At 34.8% G+C, this 12,393-nt stretch overlaps 1 pseudogene; it reads left to right on the top strand.

The window, feature by feature from the left end:
* Nucleotides 1-7,810, top strand: part of LOC107659100 (rap1 GTPase-GDP dissociation stimulator 1-like) — a 48,290-nt pseudogene extending 40,480 nt beyond the window's left edge.
* The last annotated feature ends 4,583 nt before the right edge of the window (nucleotides 7,811-12,393 follow it).

Genomic DNA, 12,393 nt, shown 5'->3' with positions numbered 1-12,393 from the left:
ATAAAATATAAATATAATATTTATACTTATTTATCTTTTATATTCTTTTTATATTTATTTATAGGTAATTATTATAATACAAGATGAAAAACTTTGTTTTCAACAAATGTTGCCTTGGCAACTAAATGAAATAAAATACGTTTAGACTGAAGAACTAAAATTGCTATATAAAACTAAAACTGAAATAAAAGTAAAGCTAAATAGAACTAGATAATAAAAATGATAAAAGCACATGACAAAATTAATAAACTAAAATTAAACTGAACACTGAAAGTATAGATATAAAAGCTAATTCTCAATAAATAATAAAGTATATAAATAAAAAATAAAATAACACTGACGTAATTCTAGCTTCAAATGTGTATGTCTGCTAAAGGTTAGCATGTCGATGATATCAAACTAACAGACATGAGCTAAAAGCCACAAAACAGTTGTTTATTCTATGGGTTTTTAATTGAAATTGATAGCTGTTTAGCTGTGTCAACGACAGCATGTGTGATTTGATGTCAGGTTCAGGCCCGTCCCAGCTGCTGCCACACAGCAGTCAGTCTCTGATATGAAGTGAGCGGAGGATCGATGGCACTCTGTCATTTAGTAACTATGGATCTGCAGACAACGGGCGAATTTGCATTGTCTTTCATTGGCAACGGCCCAGCCGTGTTAGCTCTCAGTGACAGCTTGGGTTTAAAAGGAATATTCCTGGGTACATACAACTTGAGCTGTATCGACAGCATCTGTGACATGCTGCCAATTACCACAGAAAATAATTCCCATCCGTCTCTCAGTTTGCAAAAACAACTGAAATGTGTGTACAACATTAAACACGTAGCAGAAATATGCATCTTTCATAATGTATTGAAGCCGCAAAACTGCACTTCCTAAGATAGGACTTTCACAATTTGTGAAAAAATTGCGCAGTTTTTCTGATTTAAAAAAATTAGATATTTAAAGATTTTTTTAAAGCTAAGATATTAAATAAAAATATGAAACTAATTATTTTTGTTTAATAATATTAAACAAAATGATTACAAGTACTGTAATATTCAACAGTATTTCAAAATAGAAAAAAATTATATAAATGAACAAATGTGTTGTAGCATGTGCTTCACGGTGGCTTGTGTTAGGTTGATTATGTTTAGCGTGTGTGTATGTTGCAGCTGACGCAGCAGAGCAGCTGGGGACAAACGCAAAGCTGGTGGAGCGTTTGGTGGAGTGGTGTGAAGCGAAAGACCACGCCGGAGTGATGGGAGAGTCCAACCGCCTGCTGTCCGCTCTCATCCGACACAGCAAGTCAAAGGTCTCTTCATTCTCTCTCATTCAGGGCCTTATGATTTCTGTGATGCGGACGGAATGGTGGAATCCAGTCATAAAAATGGAATTTACTAGGGATGCACCGAAATGAAAATTCTTGGCCGAAACCGAACAAAATGAAACACTGGGCCGAATACCGAACACGGTTTTTCGAGTTTTTTCCCCCCATGTATTTTGCCAATTTTTTTTTCACCATTGCGTGAATTAATATGTGTGAATGTTATAATAAATGTATTAAAACAGAGCTGTTGTAATGATTATTATCATTATTATTGTCTTACTTTTTATTTTATTTTACAGAACAACAGTAAAATTACAATACTAACATTTATGAATGTTGATAGAGTTCTTGCTTTTTCCTCAACTTTTATTTTGGCAGAAACGCACAGGAAGACCTCAATGCTTCTTTTTGTTGACAACAGATTTATAAATGAGTCTCATTACGAATACGTCGTACGTATCGCATTGTCACGTGCCTTGTAAAAATTCATAAAAATGTGACTGAGCAACTGACGAGTGCAGATTTTCGCTGTCAGAATACATGCAATGCGCGCGTGTATTAGAAAACATAACGTTCTGCAGTTTATTTACTAATTGTTTAAGGCCCTTTCGCGATTTCAAACATCATACAGTAAACCAGCAACAATCACCCCGTCCTCTTCTCATTGAAGACATGCGCTGCAGTCCTAAACAGTCTCTCGCTGTCGGTGCTTGTAATGATTTTTGCGTCTTTCTCCGACAGTTTTAAATGCTTCCACACTGCTGACATGTGTGCTGCATTATAAAGAGCGCACCTCTCACTCTGCGCTGGTTGCTATTTGTTCGTCTCATATCATTGTTCGGTACAATTTATTCGGTCTTTTCGCTTATACCGAATAATTTCGGTTGCTGAACATTCGGTGCATCCCTAATTAAAACGGAGTTCAAAAAATTTCTAATGGAAAAAAAGAGCTTGGAAAAAAATAAAACAGATTTTATAGAGCCCTACTCATTTCAGTGATGCTTTAGTGATGGTGCTGCACTTTGACTAGACGTGCATCATCTCACACCATGTCATAACCAGGCATAAACCGGAAATCCCATCCTTACCAAGTAAATCTTTTGTTATGCTAACCGGACACGACACTTGGTTTCGACAAAATGTCTAGTATGTCTGTTACCAAAGATCTGGTGTAGAAACTATTTTTCGCTGTTAAGAAACAGCATGTAACCTGTTGAATTAAACATGACATTTTCAAGTAGAAGGAGTATTTTCTTGTTAAATGTACTACAATAATTTTTGTTTTATTTACAACTTAGAAAAATCTTTTTTTTCGCTGCATGTTCTTGATTGTGTTGTTTCGTGCTGTGGAGGACTTCTGTTATTGCTGCTGATTTTTCCGTCACAGATTCACATCCTCTGGAAGATTCTGACTGCTGTTTGTCTTTCTGAATAGGATGTGGTCCGAACAGTTATACAAGGTGGAGGTATTAAGCACTTGGTAACCATGGCGACGAGTGAACACATGATCATGCAGAATGAAGCGCTGGTGGCCTTGGGTCTCATAGCGGCGCTAAATCTGGGTAAAAATCTAAGATTACTGTGCGTTAGGGTGAATTCAGGTAAACTCCACTTGCCATTGAGATGACCGGGAAAAAAATCTCCTGAATTAACTCTACATATATCTTTAATATGATGCTGACAGACCTGAAATCAAGTAAATAATTATTTATATACTTTTATAGTATTTATTCAGATCTTGAATTAGCTTTTATTTAATATTTTCTGTTTTCATTTTAATTTAGTTTTTTCTCATTTTAGGTGCTTTTGGCATTTTTATTTCCTTATTTCTTTTTAGTTTTAGTAATATTACTACTTCAACTTCAACTTATTTCAGTTAGCTGCCAAGGCAACATTTTTCATCAAGTTTTTAAGTTTAGTTTCATAATATAATAATTATAATTTATATCATTTTAGCTTTATTTAAACTTCTGAAAATAATTGATAAAATGTTTTATAGTTTTAGTTAACAGTATTATCACTGGTAAACTGGGTCATTTTATCTTTGAAATGAATGGCTAAAAGAATTCACCAATTTACCTGAATTCACCTTATTTGATCAGATTCAGATTTTCAGTAGCAGTTTATTGAGGTTGAAAGCCTAATTTAAATAAATTAACACAATTTGTAGTATTTAAGATTTTTTTTTATTCAAATGGTTGTTTTGTAAAGATATTTATACATCTATGCACAATTTATATGTCTTCCAAAACTAATTTGAAGCATTTAAGCCTTTAGTGGCATTACATTTACATTTATGCATTTAGCAGAAACTTTTTTCCAAAGCATCTTGCAAAAGCGAATCAAAATCAATTCATCAGAGCCAGCAATACTCAGAATACACAAGTTTTTAAACAACTAGATTAGAGAAGAGGAGAAAAGCAGAAGAAGAAAGAAAAGTTTGTGTGTGTGTGTGTGTGTGTGTGTGTGTGTGTGTGTAAGTGCATTGGTTTAAGCTGTTTTAACCCAGTCACTTCATGGTTTTGATTTCAGATTGCGCAGAGCAGGACTTTGTCGGCGCTAATCTGGTGCAGGTTCTACACAAACTACTGACAGATGAGCACAGTGCACCGGAGATCAAATACAACTCCATGATTCTCATCTGCTCCGTCATGGGATCAGGTGAGTCAGGAGATCACAGAAACAAATGACTCAACACATTCACAAGTGTAGGAACTATTGACCCTAAAGAAGCCTGAAACTACACTAAAACCAGTGTTGTTATTGTTAAGGGGCACCTACTATGCCCCTTTTTTTTTTTTTTTACAAGATGTAATATACGTCTCAGGTGTCCCCAGAATGTGTCTGTGAAGTTTCAGCTCAAAATAACCCACAGATCATTTTGAAAATGCTAATTTTGAGTGGAAGAAGAAACGCACTGTTTTCGTGCCTGTATCTTTAAATGCAAATGAGCTGCTGCTCCCCGCCCACTTTTCCACAATAGGGCTGTGCCTTTACAGCTTGTACCTGAAATACTCTGCCAAAAAACATCTGTTTGGTTTTGATTATCATGTCTGTCGTGCTGAAATCATGCGTTTTAAAGCCATATCAGTTTAAACTTCTGATCAAGTGTTTTCTGAGCGCACAGAAAGCGGCTGTGAGTACTAAACTAAGTTCTCTTTCATGTCTTATAAACATGGCGGATTGTGTGCGGCTCACTCAGGGCGGGGTCTCTGCTAATATGACGGTGTCAGTCAGAGGCCGTGGGCGGAGCCTAAACATTGTGACTTCACATTGCTCAGAGAATCAAAACGGCATGTCTAATGAGACTGATTTGGTTTAATGGGGATTAAAAAATAAGGAGTGGGTGGATTTTTATCATTGTAGGGTGGTTGTGTTCACACACTGCCAACACACATTTGTGACCCTGGACCACAAAACCAGTCATAAGGATCAATTATTTGAATAAATAAGCTTTCCATTGATGTATGGTTTGTTATACCGAGATACAACTATTTGAAAATCTGGAATCTGAGGGTGCCAAAAAATCTAAATATTGAGAAAATCACATTTAAAGTTGTCCAAATGAAGTTCTTAGCAATGCATATTACTAATCAAAAATTAAGTTTTGATATATTTACGGTAGGAAATGTACAAAATATCTTCATGGAACATGATCTTTACTAAATATCCTAATGATTTTTGGCATAAAAGAGAAATTTATAATTTTGACCCATACAATGTATTGTTGGCTATTGCTAAAAATATACCCACGCTACTTTTTTTATGCATTTAGCAGACGCTTTTATCCAAAGCGACTTACAGTGCATTCAGGCTATACATTTTTTACCAGTATGTGTGTTCCCTGGGACTCGAACCCACGACCTTTTGCGCTGCTAACGCATTTTCATTTAATATTACATTATTACATAATATTACATTACATTATTACAACATTATACATTGCTACTTATGACTGATTTTGTAGTCCAGGGTCACATTTATGTCCAAACACCATGTAAAAGTGGATTTTGCATAATAGGTGCACTAAAACTGAAACTATTAAAAATAATTTTCGTTAATTTAAATAAAGCTCAAATAAAATCTAAATATTCAGTAAAAAACCTAAATGAAAATTTGAATGGAATTGTTGCCTTGGGAACTAACTGAAAGAAGTTGAAGTAATTGCATTACAAAAACTGAAATGAAAATAAATTAAAGCTAAATATAAATATATTAAAAAAAAAAGTTACAAAAAATTACAAAAGAACAAAAAATAAAATTAAAATAAAAACTGAAAATATAAAAATGAAATCTAATTCAAAATATTAATAAATAATATAATAGCATATAAATAAAACTAAAATAACACTGAATTAAGCAACCAACATTCAGATTGTATTTAGTCATTTAAATTTTGTTACATGTGAGAAACGACCTCAGTGACTTATAGTGGCCTCAAAAAGTATTTAGACACTTACGCCAGACATAAAAATATATGAATTTCATTGTATTAGAATAACTAAATTAAACCAAGCATTTGTTAAAAAAAAAAAAAAAAATGTTAGCACAAGCTCACTGTGAAACATTTCATGTCACAAAATTGTTAGGGTTTTAAATGATAAAACCATAGACATTATTATTATTAACATTAAGACAAATATTGGACACAAACCTAGTGGAACATGTTTATAGAGTCATGATGAAACAGATGTAGCGACAGATCATTTCTTCCATATTGCAATGTATATTAGTGAAACAGATTATAAAAAAAAAGGAAAAATGTAGGGCAGGGACTTGGTTCTATCAATTGGTTGTTGATTGGATGTTGAGATGTGGGCGTGGCACTCAATCACTCTGTGGTCGATTGTAGGAAAGGGGCGGAGTTTAAGCAGATGCTGAATTATTTATTTAAGTTTTAAATAAAACAATAAAACAAAGACTATTTTAGTATGTTTTACAGTACACAGTAAGAAAAAACATGCATTTACAAAATAGATGCCAAGATGAAATCAAAATTCACCCTATTTATTTTAATGCACATTCCTAGTCTTTTTGTAGACAATTCATCACTATTCCAATTTTGTAAAAATTGTCTTCATAATAATACATTTTTAAAAACCATTTATCATTTACTAGTTTAATATCCTGACGCATATCCTTGCGAATACTGTTTAATGTGCCGAACTACACTCGCATGAAACCGTTTCTCCCGATTGAATGATTGATTTGTGTGTTTTCTCCTCTCACTTCAGAGCCACTTCATAAAGAAGTGCAGAGCTTGGCCTTCATCGACGTGGTCTCCAGTCTGCGCTCACATGAGAACAAGACGGTGGCACACCAGGCCTCTCTCACAGAGCAAAGGTTAACGGCACAGAGCTAAAGGACTCTTCCACAGCTTCTCCTACCTGCCTGCTTGCCCTCACACACACATATCTCTCGTTGTCATGTGCCAAGCTGTTGTCCCCTCCGCATTCCCCGCTACAGACTCTCAAAGCCCTCTGTTTGCTCCGCGCATGCAGAGACGCGTTACCCAAAGGCAGCCATACTTTGTAGACAGCCTTCTGCAATAGATTCATGTTGGCAGTGGAAATAGCGCAGTTGTGCTTTCATGACATGTAAAATCACACATACCAACCGACTTGTGCATGTTTTTTTTTTGTTTGTTTGTTTTTTAATTGTCCGGTTTGTTGATGTATCTGTGTTCAGCTATTCAAGCCACGCCCATATGATATGCCCCGCCCCCTCTCCTGCTTACTAATTTACATAGAAGAATAGAGATCAAATGTGTTTGTACTGTATAGGGCACCTCTGGACCAGCATGGACCTTTTCATATTTTGTCTTCTGGTCCTTGTGCCACCCATAATCCATCTCTACTGGAAAGAGCTAATTCCATAATCATTAGTCTGTTGCGTTTACAAAAATCGATGATTATTGTCATATGGAGAAGTAATATATCTTGATACCAAGGACTGAAGTTGTTGTACATGACGCCCTCGGAAATACGATTTTTATAATTTCAGGACCTCATCAAAATAAGTGATGTCATTATAGTGTAGTTTCAATAACTTGAAAGGATGGTTCACCCAAAAATAAATTCTGTCATTATTTATTCACCTTCATGTTGTTCCAAACCTTGTGTTCATTTCTTCTGTAAGACTTCCAAAAGGAGATAGTTTGAAGAATGCTGGTAGCCAAACTGTTTCAGGTCCCATTGACTTTTGTCCATACTGTGGAAGTCATTGGGGCCAAAATGGTTTGGATACAAACATTCTTCATTTTTTTTGAAAAATGAAACTATTTGGTTTGCAGATTATTCAAAATATCGTATTTTGTGTTCCACAAAAGAAAGGAATTCCAACATTCTATAGATATATTCAAGATACATACAAGATACTTTGATGAATGTTGGTAATTATACAGTTTTGGGTCTCACTGACTTCCATGGTATACCAAATTCTTCAAAATATCTTATTTTGTGTTCCAGAGAAGAAAGAAATGGCATCATTCTGTCGAAGATATTTTGAAGAAGTCCCATTGACTTCCATACTATTTTTTGTCCATACTTTGGAAGTCAATGAGACCAAAACCATTTGGATACCAACATTCTTCAAGATCTTCAAAATATCTTTTTGTGTTCCACAAAAGAAAGAAATTGCTACATTCTATAGAAGGTATTGTTGGTAAGAGTTTTGGGTACCACTGACTTCAATAGCAATTTTTCTTTGTCCATACTATGGCAGTCAATGGGACCCAAAACCGTTTGGTTACCAGCATTCTTCAAAATATCTTCTTTTATGTTCCACAGATGAAAGGAATTCCAACTTTGTATAGAAGATACTTTGATGAATATTGGTAAACAAACAGTTTTGGGTCCCGTTGACTTCAATGGTATTTGAAGAATTTTGGTAATCAAACAGTTTCAGATCCCAGGTAGGACCTGAAACCATTTGTTTACCAACATTCTTCAAAATATCTTCTTTTATGTTACCAACATTCCATAGAAGGTATTTTGAAGAATGTTGGTAACCAGTTTTGTGTTCCATTGACTTCCATAGTATTTTTTTTTTTCCATATTATGGAAGTCAGTGGCGTCTGAAACTGTTTGGTTACATTCTTCAAAATATATTTTTTGTGTGTTCCAGAGAAGAAAGAAATACCAACATTCTATAGAAGGTATTTTGAAGAATTTTGCGAACCAAACAGTTTCTGGTCCCCATTGACTTTCATTGTATTTTTTGACCATACTGTAGAAGCCAATGGGAATGTTGGTTACCAACATTTGTCGAAATATCTTTAAAAAGTAACGCATACAGATTTGGAAAGACATTAGGAAGAGTACATGCTGACATGTTTTTAATTTTTTTGGGTGGACTATCCCTTTAAAATCGATCAGGAAATGACTAGCATGACTGCCAGTACGCCATTAGCACACACACATATGGTAGTCTCATGGCAGATTAGTGAGACATGTAAGGGCTGGGACTGGTCATGTGTGTAGCTGAAACTGCCACAGTTATGCTGAGCAAGGTAACCGAATAATAATAATAATAATGTCTCAGACGACAGACTCATTGTGAATGTTTCTTTTGAGAAAGTGTCTTTTTTGCATGTGGAGCTGCCTGTCCTCCTTTCCATCCTCTCCAGTATCCTCTGAACATGCACCTCCTTGCATGTCCGATACTGTGAAAATCACTGTTATGTGGCCATTTTATGTCAGGTTAATAAGTTCTTATTTATCATGTTTGTACCCTCGAGGAACCACATGGCAATCCAGTATATCTACAGTAGGAACCGTACAAATATAAACGGAAATAATTGTTGTAAATGTCATTGATGAACTGTACATTTCAAAGATTTAAACTTATTAAAACAATTGCTGGTGACAAATTTATGCTCTGTGATTCTACCTTGCCTTCTTGTCAAAGTTAATATTAGTTAATGTGGAAATGGTTTATTAAATCTTGACAGGAAAGACTCGAGCGAGCCGCTCACTGAGCAGATTAATGACACACTGCAGTGGACTTTTATTGAGTTGTATAAATCTTTAGGTAGAATAAAAACACTTCATATGTCTTTTCCATTTCGATGTCAGGAAAGGAATAAAATGATTTGAGAAAGTGGATTGAATCAGCAAAAGCACTGGTGGTGCATTGTGGGATAAGAAAATGTATCACTGTCAAAAAGGTTGTTGAAATATTCTAAACCAGCTTTAATAAAACAGCAGGTGCTTTTTGTTGTGTATATATTCAAATAATTAAAAATATACATGCATAAACACACATACAGTAAAATATGGAAGCCCATTTCCACCACATATGCTTTGGTAAATCATTATTACAAGATAAAAAGTCAATTATAAGATAAATTGAAATTATGACATACTAAGTCGTAGTTATGAGATTAAAAATTTTGTGACAAACAACAATTATGACAAAAAGTCACATTTATGTCAGTCCAAATTTAGACAGTAAGTGGAAATTATTAGATAAAAAGTCAAAATTGACACGTCGAAATTATTAGATAAAAAGTCATAACTATAATGCGTCAAAATTAGATAAAAAGTCATAGTTATAACAACTTGAAATTTACATAATGGCATAAAAGTTGAAACATAAGATAAAAAGTCAAAATCATGACAGTCAGAGTTGAGATTTAAAACTTGACATTGTGTCATGTCAGTTATGACAAGTAGAAAATTAAGAGAAAGTCAAAATTATGAGATCATTAGTCAAAATTGTCGATAATTATAGCAAGACGAAATTGACAAATTTGTCAATTATAGCATAAAAAGGCATAATTAAGTCAAAATGACAAAGTTACAATTATAAGATAAAAAGTCTACATTATGAGATCAGAAATCATGCCAGAATTATTGTCAAAATAACAAATTGAAATGAGTCATAATTATGACATAAAAATGGCTTTGCCGTAATTTTTACTATTAAAATCATAATTTTGAATTTCGTGATTTCAACTTTTTTTGTCATAATGGTAAACAGTGTCATTATAATATTATATAAACATATAAACATTATAATAAACAGCAGTCTTTACTGTTACACATGAACGATATTTGTTGCTAAAGGGATTCTGAATTAATATTCTCTATTTTTTCAAAGACTTGTTAAGGATAAATGGTAACATACAACAGAAAGCTTAATCAGAAAACCCACTAAAATGCTGAGAAATAATTTATTGAAAATGTTTGTTCTTATTGCTGGAGCATCAAATAAATGTATGACACACAGCCTAAATAACTGCCAACATTAATATCCTCACAGCTCCAGTAAGAGGACAAGTTCAGACTCTTGAACATTTTTCCCTTCTTTTTGTAAGCATGAACACATTTGAAATGCATTGTAATTGTAAAAACTACATCAGAGTGACGCACAGGGAGCGTGCTGGGGACTATTTTCAGGCGCTGCATAATATCAAAATTTTCAAAAATAGTGGAGTGTTCCTTTAAAAGAAAAAAAGGAGACATAAACCATGTTAAAAGCAGTTTTAGTGATGCACAATTACACGAGTGCTACATACAGTAGTGTGTTACAGAGTATTACACCGTCCGTCACAACTGCGTTTGCATTGTAAAAGTGCTCAAATATCACTCGGATATTTACAATAACCTGCAACAAACAAGCTTCTGATTAGTCCATACGTTACAGAAAAACACTGTCATGGTGCATTTTTCTCTTTTATCAGAAATTGCTTGTGAAAGATAAACATCTGAATAAGAAATTTTCTGGGATCTCTTAATTTGTTAGTGCAAGAACACCATTTTACAAAAACTAAATAAAAAGTATGACTGACTTCCTGACTGTTTTAGTGAACATAAGCTGCAAGATTTGCATCAAACGTTTATACTTAAGAGTGAAATGTAATATGCAACTTAAAGGGATAGTTCACCCAAAAATGAAAATTTGATGTTTATCTGCTTACCCCCAGGGCATCCAAGATGTAGGTGACTTTGTTTCTTCAGTAGAACACAAACGAAGATTTTTAACTCAAACCGTTGCAGTCTGTCAGTCATATATTGGAGGTGAATGGGAATCACGGCTTTGAGAGTAAAAAAACATACACAGACAAAACCAAATTAAACCCTGCGGCTCGTGACGATACATTGAGGTCTTAAGACACAAAACGATCGGTCTGTGCAAGAAACTGAACAGTATTTATATAATTTTTTACCTCTGATCCACCGCAATGTCCAACTGTCCTGAGCGCGTTCACAACATCCGGCGTGTGACGTCAAATAAATACGGTCGGGTAAAAAATTCCACGTTGTCTGATGATATATCAAAATCGTCTTCCATTGTGATGACCTGTACTTCTAAATATCTTTAGATCATGGCAGTGCCAGTGAACACGTCCGCAATCTCTCTGCACTGTGAAAATATTGAGTGACGTATACGCGCGACAGATCGCTTCCGCACATGCGTCTACTATCATAGATATGTATAGATGCCCTATTCGACAGCTCCAGATACGTTGACGCGTCCGCCATTTTGGAACGTATCGCGGCCCATAGAACCAGTCACTAATGAGGCATCTACTTATATATATCTATTAGGGCTGGGTATCGATTCAGATGTCCCGGGTGACATCTAGTGGAGAAGACTAATGATAAGATTCACGTTAATCAGATCTTATTTTAAATGTGTGCTGAAATAAATCCCGGAAAAGATCGATTCGCAGCTTTTGAGAATCGACGTCATTTTAAAAAACGATTAATCGAAAAATCTATTTTTTTTGCCCAGCCCTAATATCTGTCTACTATGCCAGAGCACGCACGCAGACGTACACGCGTCAAAGTCACCTACATCTTGGATGCCCTGGGGGTAAGCAGATAAACATGAACTATCCCTTTAAGTGCAAACATGAAGCAGTGTTAACAGAATAATGAATAAAAACATCGCCAATGAGAGAGAAACTCCCTGACTGAGCTTCAGACGCACACAGAGATGATTGAGCTGCGACACACAAAGGCTGCGCTACAAATAATCCCCCGCCACTGAAGGAACTGTAAAGTTTCCATCATCTTTGTCTATTTTTATCAGTCATTGTTTTCATTTCCCTGATTATTATATAGGCCTAGATG

Source organism: Sinocyclocheilus anshuiensis, unplaced genomic scaffold (assembly GCF_001515605.1).
Source record: "Sinocyclocheilus anshuiensis isolate Anshui unplaced genomic scaffold, SAMN03320099.WGS_v1.1 scaffold87, whole genome shotgun sequence".
Taxonomy (NCBI): Eukaryota; Metazoa; Chordata; class Actinopteri; order Cypriniformes; family Cyprinidae; genus Sinocyclocheilus; species Sinocyclocheilus anshuiensis.
Note: the sequence above shows the minus strand (reverse complement) of the source record. Positions and strands in the feature narration are given on the sequence as shown.